The following is a 14,569-nucleotide window of genomic DNA, read 5'->3' on the forward strand; positions in this document are numbered from 1 at the left end:
TGTTGGTTGCTAGGTATGGAAGACAACATTCCATTAAATTATGGTCGATATCCCCAACCTTGTTCCATTGTTTCTTATGGAGAAATTCCGCCTCTTTGCATCGCATAAGCAATATTTACGCTCTTACGGTCCCTATCCCACACACCATTAACATGGAGTAGTATTCGTGCCGGTTCGTCCTCAGTGTTTGGCCATGTGACGTTTCCTGCTCAAGCCCACTCACTTTTTTGTAATACAGCGATATCTTGACTTTCGTTACTTTCGTCGCTTCGCTCTTTCAACCATTATCAATTATAACCACATTTCAAATTTCGTCCACGTGCTTTCCTCTTTCGTCAGATTTCATCCATCCTTCCAGGACGTTCGCGCCATGTGCCATCTTTTTCGTTCAGTCTTTGATTAGAAGTCGTTCAGTGAGCATATCTCATATTTGTGTTTATTTATATTTGTTTAATACTTTACTTATTTCTGTGATTATGCTGTAAACAATTCATAGTTATATTTATGATAACAATATAATACTACAGTGTTCATAGTTATTTTCGTGATTATACAACACATATGTAGTAGATAAATAACTAGAGAAGAGTCTCTTTGAGGAAACACGTATTTTTATTAACAAATAATCCCTAACACAAAAGGGTAACGGCCCCTTACGTCCGATACACTAATACGCCTCTCACTGGCTATTCTAACCCTTCTTGAGTGAAGCTTGGTCTTCACTGGTACATAAGCTGGAGCCGACCCTTGCCAGGGGTACGGCTCTGCCCCTCGGGCTCTTCTCTTTAGGAGGCTCTTGATCATCGGGTGGATGATGACTGTCGGAACCGTTCAGAGGTCCGGCTTTTATACAGGTCCGTGGCTTGCTCCGCCACAGGGACACCTTCCTTCCAGAACCTTTCAGCAGGTCCTGGAAGGGTGACGTCATCCACCAGCACCTTCCTGGGGTCTGGGGTCCACATCCCTGGATCTGCTATCCCATAGGGGTTACCGTTGGCCACTTGGGCCATAGTCCTTTGACACTGGGCTCAGTCACTCTTCCGCCCCCTATAGACACGTGTGGGATACTACCAACTGACAGCATGGGAATGCACAATAATACCTCTACACATGTACAGTATTCATACTGTGCTTATTTTCGTCTTTACTGTAAAATATCGATTTAAAGCTTTTGTGACTGCAGGGATCCATATTTTTGGATCTTTCGGTAAAGTCACGTAGATAGAAAATTAATAGATTACGACGTTTCGATCGCAACTCAAGCATTCGTCTTCAGGTGAGAGAAAGAGAAAGCTACTGAAATTAGGTATTATATAGGCCTGGGATGGGTGCAGCCTCAGGATAAGAGGGCGGGGCTAGATATGGTCTCCCTGAGGCTGCGCAAAGTGGATATTGTATTGTGAGAGATTAGCATGTAAATGTATGAGCTTAGTATGTCACAGCATCGTTGACTTGCCTAGTATGTCGCAGCATTGGTGACTGAGCGAGAAGGACATCCAGCCCGTCAATACAAAGACATCCAAACTAATAATGCAACTCAGAGAGTCAGCTAAGATCGCAGGAAGGATGTAAACATCACAGCAGGTTAAGACTTTACCTGGTTAATCACATCCTTCCAATGATTGTTTAATTTGTACCCATCTTAAAGTTGTGTCTGTGTTTATATATCTGGATGGCTTCATGAATACATCTTTGATGATAGCCAGTGGGTTTGCAGAGTTCCTTCGTCTTGGAAAAATCAATTTCCTGTGTGCCCACAGGGTTAAAACAATGATCAGGTATTGGTACTACCGTGCTTCAGATCTGCATTATGTTCGCAAACACGGTCCAAGACATGTCGTTTCGTTTCCCCAATGTCCTTATTTTGTGCTTATTCACTTAGTTATTTATTTATTCTTAAGTGAAGTTCTTTTTTTATTTCTGTTTATTAAGGTTTCACACATATGTGTTATATAGTTACGGTAGTTATTAGCATATACATTTTTATATTTATTGTAGTTATTTTCATGTACGTTTTTCGCCTGCCAAAATAAATTTGCAAGCTAAATAAAGGCTCTGGTTTGACATTCATCTATTTTTTTACATTCGTCCATGCTCTGGCCACTAACCAGACGAAAGTGCAAGGCATTCTTGTAGTCAACATCACGTGTCTATGTCTATGGGGACCCCTTCTTGCGTTGATCCTGGACAGAAGCCGGGATGAGGCGAGGCCCACGTCCACACTTTCTCATTGCTGGAAGTGAATAGGGACCGGTTGATAATTATCTATGGAATGTTTCTCCTAGGTCTAGGAATTTTATAAACTCTGCCTGCCTTTTTACCTTCTAGTGTCTCCTCTATCTTTGTTTAACAAAAACATAAAAAAAACTTTTCAGCAATATGGACTCAGAAGCCCAGTTCTGAATCTGTCCAACTTCAGCTATTTTAAGTGGAGCGCATACCTGTCAACCCATACGGTTTACCCATATCAATGTACAGGGAAATTGAGTTTTCAGGTCCATACGGCATACAGCCATTTCAATACGGGCAAAAAAATGTCTGCTTTTGGTTCTCCCTTGTGATGGGACTTTGTAGAATGAACGTTGAGATTTGTAAGGGCACGGGTTGACCAATAAGGTCTGAATTGGTCTGTGAAAAGGCACTGATAAGGGGTTGACAGGTATGGGAGCAACACATGGAATAAAAAAGTTTAAAATAAAAAAAAACTATACTACAGGTAGGGAATTGAAAGCATTCCATGCGTATATGAGAGACATGGTGGCTAAGAGATGTTAACTTCTTAGCCTGGTATGCAGGAGCTCGCGAGTTCGATTCCGACCCTCATGTCTGCTGTATATTTGGAGAGTTTATATCTATCTCCCTGTGGTCGCATGGATTTTTCTCCGGGTCCTCCGGGTTTTCCCTCCATATTTATAATCAACATATGTTTAGAGCATTTGGCTGCTGCTATAAAATGCCACATTATAAGCCACTTGCAGCCAGGTCACGTCTGAAAAAGAGTTACATAGCTCAGTTGGCCTTACCTGATAAAATAAAATACATTGTGTAGCTTAGTTTGGATATGCTCGCTTGTGCTGCTTGTTCACCTGTCTGACGTCACCACGTAGCATGTCAGACCGTGATTTTACTGACTGATACATTTTGTTGGCCAGACAAGGAGGAAGTGGGGAAGTAGAGGCTTACTTTGAAGCAGGTAACGATGAGATTGGTCTGGACACAACCCACACGTGAGGAATGCACCGTTAAGCATCGGTGAGCTGCCAGTATCCAAGGGAGCCAACACGGGTAGCATATTTCTTTGTTGGTGGCCCTGATCCGGTTGTTTACTTTGCATAACACGTGGTGATTGTTGAGGAGGCAGAAGAGATGATAACGAGAGAGAACGGCAAGAGGAATGACCGGAATTGGAGAACGTTACAAAAGCTGTAGACATGATGTAAGCAAGAATTGTCTTTTCAGCCTTTCTGGTAAGTATAAAGGCGGTGTTAAGATGTTCAAACACCAGAGACCTACTGATTTCAAGCCATCATCATCATTAGACCTATTTTGCCAGTACTAAAATATAACAATAGGGTTTTTCCCCTTTTTCTGGCAACAAAACTGAAACCTTTTTACAAGGAATCATGTGTGCATTAACCACAATATTTGTGGTCAAAATGTAAAAAAACGGATTGGTCCACACCAGAGACGGCTTTGTTTTGAGCCTCGTCTCAATTCGTGCTAGACCAGAGGACGCCAAAAGGCGTACAGCTCAAAGACAATGCACTATCAAAGTAATGAGGGCTCGGGTAAGTATCTACATCATTATACCTCCATTGCCAGTACCAAAATAAAATAGGGTTTTTCCCATTTTTTATGGCAACAAAACTGAACCCGTTTTACAAGGAATCATGTGTGCATTAACCACAATACTTGTAGTCGACATGCAACCAAAAACACTGATAATATATGCATTGTCCTTGAAACTTATTGGTCCACACCAGAGACGGCTTTTTTTTAGCCTCGTCTCAGTTGGTGCTAGATCACAACCAGATCAGGGCCACCAACAAGGACATCTGCAGCCCGCATTCCCTCTTTTGGATGCTGGAGGTTCACCGATGCTTGACGGTGCATTCCTCACTTGTAGATTGTGTCCGGACCAATCTCACCATTACTCGCTACAATGCATGCCTCCACCACCACACTTAACCCGTGTCTGCCCGATGAAATGTATCATTGAGCAAAAACGCGGTCTCACAACATACGTGGTGACATCGGACAGGTGACCAAGCAGTAACAGGCGAGCATATACGCATGTAAGGCACTCAATTCCATAACTGTTGTATGCAATCTTTTTCATTGTTTTTATTTTAACTCCATGTGTCGATCCACTTAAAAGACCTGAAGTTGGACAGAGTCAGAAATGGGCGTCTGCAGTGAGTCCACATTGTTGAACAGTTTTCTTTTTTAGTTTTTGTGTAAATAAATATGAGAAGGAGACACTGGAAGGTAAAAATGAAGTCTGAGTAGTATAAAAGTCCTAGACCAAGGAGAAACATACCACAGCCAATTATCCAGTGGTCCTTCTTCTCTTCCAGCACTGGGAAAGCGTGGACATGGGCCGCTTGGCCCCGCCGTCCCGGCTTCTGTCCGGATCATCGCAGCTGCTGCTGATGGTACTGACGTTTGGCACGGTAAGGTGGACACTGCTTGTGGGGCACTGGGGGGAAGGAAGGTCCTGGAATGAGATTCGTCTCATAGGTTTGAGGCTGAGTTGGGGGTGGGGGGGGGGGGGACTGAAACGGGATTTGAATTAGGGACATTAAGGTTCAGGTTCGGATGCCAAAGTTTGGGTGATAGTTTGAGGGTTAATGGGCTCTAGTTGTTTCGACTAATAAAGTGGAATCTCTTTTAGTCGTTTGTTGTACGTTGAACTTTTCTCGCAACTGTGGGCGTCAACTAGGTGCTTATGCTCCTGTTCTGCCAGGAGAAGGCAGTATCGCAGAAAAGCGTGTGGACAAATCCCCATCTGTTCCATCTGTATGGGGGGATAGAGCATTGCCCCCTTGCAAAGGCGTGGTGTTTTTCTGCGTGCTCTGGTTTCATCCTCCCCACGTGTATAACGACTTATGTTTAATTACCAGCTTACATCTTCCTTCAAAAGCATTACTGAAGCAGAAGATTAGTGCTGGATTTGGCCACATTTGCTAATGCGATTTGGAAATAAAATTCTTAAAAATGATCGAAAATGCAATTTTAACGTACAATTGTATCGAGGGACTGCATGTTCATCTTCTTGGTTATTTCGGTAAAGTCACGTAGAAGGGAAGTAATAAAATAATTAAAATAAAACATAATAAAATAATTCTCACGACGTTTCGGCCACAACGCAAGCAGCCGCCCTCAGATGAAAAATGAAACACCACCAAGCTTGGAGCGTATAGTTAAGCTTAGAGTCGCGGCATCTATTCAGAAAGGTGACAGACTCGATTAGCTGAGCTTTCTAATCACGGAGTTTAAATATACGCTCCAAGCTTGGTGGTGTTTCATTCTTCACCTGAGGAAGGCTGCTTGCGTTGTGGTCGAAACGTCGTGAGAATGATTTTATTATGTTTTATTTTCATCATTTTATTAATTCCCTTCTACGTGACTTTACCGAAAGAACCAAGAAGATGAATACCTGCGAAGCTTTAAATCGAAAAATTGGACTGCATTTTGTTTTGGTGTGGTCTGTGACAGCTTTTGCTGTTGTTTTACTGCCTAGCTCAAGCTTGGAAATGTATGTATTTGAACTTAAATTCTTACGTATTTAAAGGGTGCCACGGTGGTATGATGTTATCTACCTCGCATGGTATGCAGGAGGTCAGAAGTTCGATCCCGACCCTGACACCTGATCCATATTTAGAGTCTGCGTCTCTCTCCCCCCGTTGGATTTTTTCTCTATTTTTTCCAGTTATTCCTCACACATTTGGAAACATGCAATTGTACTGCCGTAAATGTCCATATAATAAACCAATTCGTTGAGCTATCATTTGTGATAACCAGGTCGCTACTGAAAAATATAGGCCAATGGGCTTTACCTGGCAAGATGAAAAACATAGTTGTTGTATTTGTATATATTTTTCAAGGAGATTTGTTTGCCTTTCCTGTACTTTGCACTCCTATCGTGTTTTTGTGTGGTTGTTGTTGTAATGTTCTGATGCCGTACCCCTACTGGACATCTGTGAAGAGAGCGTTATAGCTCATCAGATTCCTCCAGTATAAATACAGATTCTGATATGCGTGTAGTGACGTAAATGGTGTCACTAGGGTGTTCGTGCCAGCTACTGTTACAGGAGTGCAACTGTGCGTCTGGAGCCTCTCTATAGCACCAGAGTAAGTATGGCATGTCACCCAGCTCTAGGGGGCTTAGTCCTGGTGATGGCCTAAGGGAGGGCAAGTGAGGACGTGGTAGCTTGAGTGAACCCGAGAGGGCACGTGACCGGGAAAGGCTAGTGAGGGGGGCCCGAGGGGGGCTTGAGGGGCACGTGATGCTTGGTCGAGATCCTTTGGGAAAGGTATCGAAGGGGGCGTGGCCGACGACGGATCGAGGCCATGCTCAAGTACATAAAGGGGCAGTCTCGAGAGTGTTATTGGCTCCTTTGTGGAATCAACCCTCGGCGCGACGTCTCCTCATCTCGTCACGTCGCCCTTGGTCTTTGGTCTTCGGTTTTCGCGCTCGGCATTATGGGGGAGGCAGACGTTGCTGCCCTGACCCGGTTATGTAGTTACCCAGACAGAGTTATCTAACTGTGTTATGCGTTATGTAGTGACCATGTTGAGGTTGTAATAAACATAGTGTCTCCGAATTCAAGTGTGTGCCTCCGTGAACACCACTACATCCCTAAATCTTCCACGACCAATATTGTGATGAGTCATAATTGGTTTATTTTGGGTTTAGGTCGGTCGTCGTGTAGTTTTATTTTTACGTAACCCTGTTGTATATATTGTGATGATAAAAATTATAAATAGGAATAAAATAATTAAAATAATAGAATGCAAAATAAATGCAAATGATGTTAATATATATTGCTTGTGTGCTGTTAATGTAATTAAGTATGTGTTAAGTGTCATTAATAATGATTGTGCTTTAAAAATATGAACATGTATGTGATTATGATTAGGAAGCGATTATGCGCAAAGTTATCACAAGTTATTATTATCTCTCATCTATCGGTATGTATTATTATTTCGTGATATCAATAATTCTCGCTTTAAGATTCACTGATTTTCGCTTTATCAATTATGTGTAATTATGACCGGTTTCAGATTTCACTGCAAGATTTAGTTCTTGTATTTAAGACAATGATGCATGAGTTAGTAAAGACACACTCAGAAACATGCTTGATCTAAGTAACTATAATAGCAATTAAATTTGATTTAAAACTTTCGTGACTGCAGGAATTCATATTTTTATTTATTTCAGTAAAGTCACGTGAATAGAAAACAGCAAAATAAAAAAAACTCACAAAGTTTCGATCGCAACACAAGCACTCGTCATCAGGCGGAGAGAAAAGGGGGGAAAGCCTCCAACTGCAACTGTTTATAAAGGCATGAAATGGGCATAGGCCAAGGGTCAGAAGGAGTGGGGACAAGTGTTGTGGGGCAGCATGAATGGACGAGCTGAAGTTGTGAGTTGGCGGGGCACAAGAGCCGCGGTGCAGCATGAACGAACGAAAAGCTAGTGTTAAGCGGCGAACGAAAGCTGGTGCTGAGCGGCGAGTGGCACAATCCAAGTGTGTAAGCAGCATTGACGGGGCAGAGAGAGGGGGCAGCGATAGGGGGAGAGAGGGGGGTAGATATGGGGGTTTTAGATGGGGGGCATTGCACATTGCTCCACACAGCCACACTGCTGACGATGGAGGTTGACAAGAAATTACAAATCAAGTCATGACCGAAAGTGGTTTATGACATCTTTCCAATAATTGCTGAGTTGATAACCGTCTTCTCGGTTGAAATTGTGTCTGTGTCTATACACACTAACACATTCTAGGCTCCTTCAAACAATGTCAACTCGACTCGACCAACAGAACTCTTCCAACCTATAGCTTGGGCAATATTTCATGCACACTTAATCTTAGCTAATCACAACGCTAAGCTGAGTACAGTACAACTTCTCAAAGTCCTTGCCTCTGCAATTGACTCAAAATATAAAGAACAACTTAAGTTACAACTTTCAGCAATACTTAAGAGTCTGCCTTAGCAAGAACAACTACTCAGAGCCTGCCTTTGTAGAGCTCACTCTTAGCGAAATTACAAGTGCTATCCCCGGAGTCTGCCAATGCAGGACTGGTTTGTATAATTTTGTGTGTGATTTTATCGGAATTTCTAGCTTTTTAATGAAATTCCTAAGACAAAACAAAAGCCCAGAAGTTCCTCCCACTTTTTCTCCTTAGAGCATTCATCCGGTCTTAATTAACATTTTGTTCTGGCTCCCTGGATACCCTGGCACCAAGGTTATCAGCTCTGCCATACGTTTATCATGTTTAGCTTCTTTTTTTACACGCTGGTGGCCTGCTTTTAGTTTTACCCACCCAGCAGCATAGCAAGGGCTGTCTTGGTCCTGGCTTGCTTATCTGCTTCTGCCATCTACATTACAAAGGCTCAGTCCCAGCAGCCGTACTGACCATCTCACAACTCCTCTCCCGCGGCCCATCCTGGCTCCTCCCCCATTAACCAGTATATAAGGTCGGGTCTCTTGGGACTTCTCTTTACTTGATACAGTAATTGTACTGTGACGGTTCCACCTAAAGACGGAAGCTTGTGTTGCCTCCGAAACGTCGTGATTTATTACTTAATTTCTATTATTTTTTCTATTATTTGTTATTATTTTTATTATTATTTATTTTTTACCTACGTGACTTTACCGAAAAAACCTAAACGTATATACTGCCCTACTTCCTCCCTTCCTCCCGAGCTCATACAGCTGGTGCAAACACAGACCCACTTAATTTTACTTTGGTGTGGTGTGTATATGTGTAGTGAGTCCAACTGAGCCGCATACGCTAACTTCGGGAGCAACATTATTTATTTAACACAACAGCACCAACATAACACAACCTACGCTCGGTTCTCGAATGCCAATCTAGCCACGCTACGGCGTGGCTAGATGGGCACGGGTCGCTACCCCGGCCCGGACCACAAGCCGGGCCCGGACCACAAGCTGGGTCCCGGACCGCGTGGCTAGAGGCTTCTTCTCTCCGATGTGGATCTTCGAACACCAACACTTAAAGAACCCCGAGCTTCTCACGGAGATGTCGTTATATGATCCTGGGCTGGGGCTGGTTTCGCCCATAGCCCAGCCCACCTTCCAGGCTCCTCGATCTCCTTCTCGAATGTTCCTGAGAGCTCTCCGGGACCACGTGAACGCCCCTCGGCCCCCATCCACCGGTGGCCTCCCTCCAGTATCGTCCAGTCACGTGACAACAAGTCAGCCAGAGTATCATGCCCCAGAGTAACCCTGGCTGGCTGACGCTCGCTCTCTCACTGAGAGGCTGCCCCACACTCTGCTCGTGGTGCCTTCATGCTAATCAGAGCTCACTCAACCACCGCTAGTGTTGGTACTGCAGCCCGCAACCCGGGCAGCCCGCAATGACAACATCGCCAGCTGTGAATTCGCACGTCCCGGCACCATACAGTGACAAGTACAGGCACTACATATGTAGCACATTTGTTTTAAGAGTGAAACAGCCTTGGTTACCCCCCCACCCGACTCAACCTTAATATGAATACCTGCTGAAGCATGCAATGATATCCGCTGGGGAGACAAAGTCGGCCAGGCACAGCTTTGGTTGTACCCCTTGTATACATTATTTTGGTTGCATAGAATTAAAAATTATAATACATATGTTGTGTGGTTAATCTTGACACCACTGGAGACTTGTAGATCCACACGGAGACGGAGCTTCATGTAAGGGCTTGCGCCAGTTGTTTATTAAACCCTCTTCTTCACACACGACTCTGTGCACTGCACATTCTCTGCTTACACTCCACACCCGACACCTGTACCCGTTATGGTGCGCGTCAGAACTCTGACCTGCAACTGGAACTGTCTCCCATTATTCTAAACCCCCGGCACGGCTTCCCTTCGCCTGCCCTGGGCAGGGGCACGCCATCACCGCCCAGTGACGGGGTGGGGCTCTAACACTCTAGCCTTCATTTGGCGGCAGCTGGGCTGTTCCCACTGCAGGCAGACGTTCCCATCTCTACTCAGGGGAAGGGTACTGGGGCTAGCACTCACACAGGCTACTCTAGCCTGGTGCTAATTTCCCCCTACCCTGGGTCCCGACTTCCATCCTCATTCCACACCCAAGGGAAAGGGTACTGGGGCTAGCACTCACAGGCTACTCTAGCCTGGAGCTAATTTCCCCCTACCCCGGGTCCCAACTTGCATCCTAACATGTTCCCGGACTCCCTGGACGACCTGGAACACGGCACGAGTCCCAACCTAAATACATCAGGGGGACATGACGTCACTCTCTGACGTCACTGCACCGGAGGGTGAGCGTGACGTAACGTCATTTAATTACTACTCTACACATATCTCTGAAATAGCTATTGTCCTGAATGATCCTTTGGTTCAATGCCTCAACACGAACATCCATAATTCCATTAAAAAATCATGATTCACATGCTTATCCCAGACCTTCTTGAAATTATGTGTAGTGTGATGTAGAGTGGCACACGCACACAATGCTTGAGGAAACACTTGTATTAAACAAATTCCCCACGGGGTAACTCTAACAGCCTCGAGATCTATAGTAAAGTGTGGCTACCCTATCGCTATGTGAGTGCAGATTAACAATTTCGACTGGGGCAGCCAGCACACATACTGCTGACCGACGATGCCGAGCTGAAAACCAAAGATCGAAGAGATGGGCGACCCCAGGTCGATCCCCCAGATGAACCCCGATCCCTGTCGGGACTTTACCTTTATCTCCCTGGCCGGGGCTCCACCACGCCCTCGGCCCCGCACCCTACTGTATGCAGACGGGGCTCTCGGCCCCCGGTCACGTGTCCCCACCCCCCGGTCACGTGTCCCTTCAGTACAGTGTAATGACAGTTTCTGTCACTATCTTAATTTGTAACTTTCGTGACTGCAGGAATTACTCTTTGGTTCTTTCGGTAAAGTCACGTATAAAGATAAAATAATAAATTAAATAATAGCATACGACGTTTCGATTGCAACACAAGCAATCATCATCAGGTATAAAATAAATAGCAACAAAAATCTAACCAGAAAACTAGACAGACATATAAGCAGACAGATATCACAAAGATACATAGAGAGAGAACACACATCGGCACACAGAGAGAGAGAACGTCTCTGTGACGAGGCCTTAAATAGAGATAGGGGGTGGGGGCGGAGAGAGGGAGGGGTTAGAGAAAAAATTAGCATGTCAATGAGTAGGACGACAGGTGGCAAGGTACGCAAGCTTGAAAATTAGGAGAGCGGGAGAGAGACACACTAAATTAAATAACCTAGCAAAATATCGAAATGTAATGTAATGCAACACAGAGAGTCGGTCAACACACAATTAACGCATAGCCTGGTTGATTACGTATTTCAAAGATTGCTAAGTTAGAAGTTAAGTGTGAAATTTGAAAGATACAAACACGAAGATCGATACCAGATAGTGCTCGGAGCCCATCCGTCGGGTGGCAGCGTGTCACTCCTCTTGGCGCCAGGCACGGTTATTTGTGCATCATGCTCGACCCAATCTGGAAGGTGCTCAGGGCTTCCGAGTCAGCACGATCGTGGTTAGCTGTTTGCTGCTGCACTGCACGTTAGCAGATTATCTGCATGCCCGGGTCGATCAGCAGTCAGAATTGTCTGTGGCCACGTTGCTCCCGATTATTTGTCAGCAACAGCTTGTTTCGCGCGAGCACCCTCAGGAGGCCAGCTGCTGTGTGTCGCTGATCACTGCTTCTCGCTAACTCTCTAAAACTCATAAAAAAAACTCTTATCATCAGAATATGAGTCACTTGGACAACATAACTTTTCAAGCCTATGACTTGGACAACATTTAATGCATTCTCGATATTAGTGTATAACTCCAATCTCCACTTAACTTCTCACACGTCTTAGTTGATCACAGTATTATATAAAAAAAATGCCTTCGCACACTTCTTAGCTTCTCACAACTTTTATCTTAGTACAGTACAACTTCTCACAGTTCTTGATTCTGCAGCCACTCCAAACAAGGAAAACCGTAGAAAAAAAACTTTCAGTGATACTCAGAGTCTGTCAGTGCAGAACTCCACACTTAGCAACACAAAGCCCTTTGCCTCTGCAAGACTCGACACTTATGGTTGATTTTGACGACCATACCCTGGAGCAAGACTCTTGACACTTGCCTGGTTATGGGTGCTTCCCGGAGTTTGCCATTGCAAGACTAGTTTGTCTTGCATTACTCAGCGACATGCACAATGTTATCACATACGTGATGTCCATGATGTGAGTACATCGAACGCCGTGCCCCTCTAGGGCCGGCACCACACAGTGACATCCGCAATGTCCCTACATCAACCCCAACCCCCCCCCCCCCATGTTGCACACAGCCGTCCCGGCTGTCAACTCCCCTTTAAAACGAACAAAGTGAGTAAGGTAATAGAAATGAGTATAAAAGTAGTAAAAAAACGTTATGTGTGCCTCAACAAGTAAAAATAACATTTACCAATTAAATACCCAAAGCCACCTATACAATATGTACACTATCCACAAATTATCATTAACAACGGGAGAAGAGTGTGAGTACAGAACAACGCGAGAGAGTAAACAACAATGCAGTGAACCGCGACGCTCGGAATGTCTGTCTATAGTTTTCTCCCTTCCTCACTGTGTAACAACACCCGTAAGCACACTAAGGGTTAGGTTCAGCCAATAACTGACACGGCTTACCGAGTGTGACAACCAAATGAGGGAGTGGGAGTGTGTGTGTGCGTGGGGATCACGAAATCCAGAGAGTTTTAGAACGAGTTCTCGTGGCCAGGCCTCCAATGGAGGTGGGTTCGCTCTCCCTGGAGGTCCTGGGGGGGACATGCAATTGTCCCGTCGAGCCTGGCTACCCACGAAGAGCAGTAGGACAGGTCGACGGGTCCTCCTTTCCTGACTCCGGTGGAGACGGCGCATGCGGCGTCTCTGGGGACGTCAAGCGCATGACACCTGGGGACAAGATCACATGACTCCTTTGAAGAGCACCCTCAGCGGGCACACACCCCAGCTCGCTGGCACATGTGACACTCGGCCCCTGAGGGGTGTGGAGATGGATTGACCTTGTGCAGTGCACTAAGAGGCTTGAGGTGTGAGGGATGCACAAACCAAATGCACCATCCCAAGCGGATCTGGATACGCTGCGGCCGAACGAATCGAATCACATCAACCGGCCCTCTCCAAGGTTTGAACAATTTGGGCGACATACCCACCGGAACCTGTGAACAGTGCTACCAGGGTCTGACCCCCAGATGCCCACTCATGCGTAGAAACACGGGAACCCCTCAGCCGTTCATTGGCCATTTGGCGAAAATCAGAATGTACCCTAGAGGCTTCCAACGCTTTGGAAAGCTTCTGAAGGGTGAAGCACAGAAATTTTATATGAAGCCTTGCTGGGGATGGCTTGCAATTGATTGTCAATCGGGGGGTCGTGTTCTCTTCATTACATTAAACAAAAACGGTGAGTAGCCAGTGGATGCATGAGGGGCCATCCTATATGGCATATGCAGATAGGACTCCGGGGATGTGCAAATCCCAGTCGAGTTGGGACTCGCTGACCTGGTGGCTAAACATGGATGTCAGAGTTCTATGTAGGCGCTCAAGCATGCCATCTGTCTGCAGGTGGTACGGTAACGTGCGTACCTTCTTAGCTCACAACAAATCGCACACCTCCCACAACATCTTTGAGGAAAACTTTTTGCCTTGATCAGTCAGAAGACGTTCGGGAGCACCCTTATCCATAACATAGCCATTAAGGAATGCGTCAATGATCATCGCCGCTGACTGGTTAGGGAGAGGCCAGGCGACAAGCCAGCATGAAAAATACTCCACTCCCACCAGCAAGTACTTATTCTTATGAGGGGTAGTGGGAAACGGAACAAGAATGTCCAGGGCTACTAATTCGTTCACGTGGGAAACCCGAATCCATTGTAATGGTGGACAACAGGGTTTTGCCGGTGGCTTCTGCTGAGCGCACTGCACACACCTCTTCAACAAATTAGCGACATCCTCGGCCATGCCAGGCCAGAAGAAGTCCAACTTGAGTGTGGCCAGCATCTTATGCACACCTAGGCACAACAGGCGCTCGTGCACCGTCCAAATGACCTTGCCCCACAGGGCAGTGGGCACCACGATGTTGTATCGGCACAACCCTCCGCGTCCCAATGCATGAACAATACGCCCTTAAGAATGACAGAGGTGATACCCCGTCTATTTTCGCCCCCCGCAGTGTCTCTGACACGGCGTCGCAATTTAAGCAGGGAAGCGTCCTCTACCTGGAGGCGCCCCCACTTTGCATGGTCCAGCCCAATGACAGTGTCACACGCCGCCTGGCCCTCA

The sequence above is a fragment of the Lampetra planeri genome, chromosome 48 (genome assembly GCF_965212315.1).
Source record: "Lampetra planeri chromosome 48, kcLamPlan1.2.h2, whole genome shotgun sequence".
Taxonomy (NCBI): domain Eukaryota; kingdom Metazoa; phylum Chordata; class Hyperoartia; order Petromyzontiformes; family Petromyzontidae; genus Lampetra; species Lampetra planeri.